Source organism: Stylophora pistillata, chromosome 9 (genome assembly GCF_964205215.1).
Source record: "Stylophora pistillata chromosome 9, jaStyPist1.2, whole genome shotgun sequence".
Classification (NCBI taxonomy): Eukaryota; Metazoa; Cnidaria; class Anthozoa; order Scleractinia; family Pocilloporidae; genus Stylophora; species Stylophora pistillata.
This window is the reverse complement of record NC_142527.1, coordinates 14,106,744-14,109,041: the sequence shown is the minus strand read 5'-3', so window position 1 is coordinate 14,109,041 and position 2,298 is coordinate 14,106,744.

Below are 2,298 nucleotides of genomic sequence, written 5' to 3'. Positions count from 1 at the left end.
TCTCAACAACAATTAAATTATTAATAAAATTGATTGAAGACTTGTTAACATCCGCGAGACACGAACACATCCCAAATACAATCCGGCCAAGGTGTCCAGAGCTTTGCGAATGACCCCTGACACGACATGCGCTACTACGATCAATATGTGTTTTCTCGTTCTCTCACGACTCCGATTTCAAGTCTAACTATTTGTTTATTTATATTTTTCTGCTTTAGTATTCTTTTTAAAAAAATTACATTGATGGTACATCACAGTTCCTCCTTGATCATGTTCTTCGCGAAGCTAAGCTAATAATAATAATAATAATAATAGTAATAAAGGTCTTTATTAAGAATTATTGTGCAAACAGACGTACAACAGTTAACATGAATAGAATGAATAAGGAAAAAGAAAAGGTATTAATTACTATTGAAAAGACATCTATCAATAAAAGCTGATTTAAAACAGCTTGACTGAACCTTAAGTAAAATATAATTATGCGACCTAGTTCTCAACTGCCGTGTTCTCTGGGGAGGTAAGAGATCGCTCAACGCAGTGTTGGTGGAAGAGATCCTTTGCCATAATTTCTTATCTCTATTACAACAGATATCCAAGATACTGTGCTGCTTTAAGCAGTAACCCAGCTTATAACACCTGGCAAAGAGCTTATCAATTCTACTTAAATATTTACTATAAAAAGCACACCTCCAGACCTCAATAACATATGTAAAAACTGAAAGAATCAAACTTTGAAAAAGTAAGTCCAAATTCTCAATAGAGTAGCCATAATATTTAAATATTCTTAAAATATACAACCCACTGCTAGCCTTACTTAGTAGATAATTAATATGAGTGTCCCAATTAACTGGCACTTGCTCAAAGGTAACACCCAATAGTTTCAGTTTTTCTTTCCTCCCTATGATCTCGAGTGGTTCAGGAGGCGTCTTGGAAGTCTTTCCTCGTAAAAGAAGTTCCCATGTTTTCGTCAAGTTGACTTTCATGCAGTTCTTCTCAGACCATTCAATAAAGGATAAGACTTACGTTTAGGATTCACCTAAGCCTACATTTGCCTCGATTGGTAAACTAATAGTTATATCATTACCAAATTTAACTAAAAGATTCTTATTAGTATTAACAGCTTTGATATCGTTAATAAAAATAGAAAATAAGACCGGCCCCAGGACTGTACCTTGAGGAACACCCCTATTTATAGAAACATATTCAGTACTATGACCACCGACAACAACTCTCTGCTTTCCATGATTAAATATGACTAATGAATTTTTCCATCTATTTCTTTGTTGTTGCTGAGAATCACGACAACAGAAGGCCCTCTAGGAACAAGTGAATGTTATCTCTTTTACATCTGCTTGCATTATCTTTTACCTGCACCAAAATCACACGAAAACAAAAACATTTTGGTAAGTACGCTTGAATAGTCAGAGGTTGAATGTTGTCCATCAACAGAAGCCGGCGTATTTCAAATTTTCACGTGGCTTGTACCAGTTGCATGTTTTATTGTTTACTAGTGTCACCGTAATCCTTCCGCAATCCTTTCGTTACAAGAGGAGATCTTGTACTTAACTAATCTTGAAAACTTCACTTGGTCTCGCTTCTCTAATAAATCAGTTTTTTCTTCCTACCCCGCCCCTGATCAAAATTACCGAAATAGTTCATTGTACTACTCTCATTCTTTTGGCCAGGTAGTGATGCGGTACAAAACTTATTTTTAGTATTTACAGACCGTAGTATAGTAGCTACAGCCTTCCTATAACGAAGCCACTAAGCACATGAAAACGGGCAACGCGGCGCAGATCCAGTGAAAACTGAGGAAAGTTTCATTACCTTACACCGGTTATCAGCGATTTGTATTTGATGTGACACTTGTAGGCCACCGTATATTTGTGAGCCTGTGTTAGTTTCTATTTCACACATTGTAGCTTTTCAACCAGTGAAATGCGTGCTGCAAACGGTATAGGTAAACTATGGGAAAATTCTGCATTTTCCCACAACGAGTTTTGTTGAGACCCCTCCCCTTTTTTATAATAAGCCCCCTGCCCTTGGATGGGAGCCCTGGAATAAAGTCTTCCTGGGAGTTATCAGAGCGTTTGCTGTAACTGGATTTTGTAGCGAATTTCTCCTCACAGAAAAACTGCAATCAAAGAAATTTCAGGCAAAGCCTTAAAAATATACAGAACCTCTTCAATCCCTCATAGCTATCTTCTTTCTATTTAATAAATGGTAGATTTTCTTACGGTTTCTCAACATAAACGATAGCTTGGTCTTTGAGTCGATCGGATGCCAGACCGCCCTTAA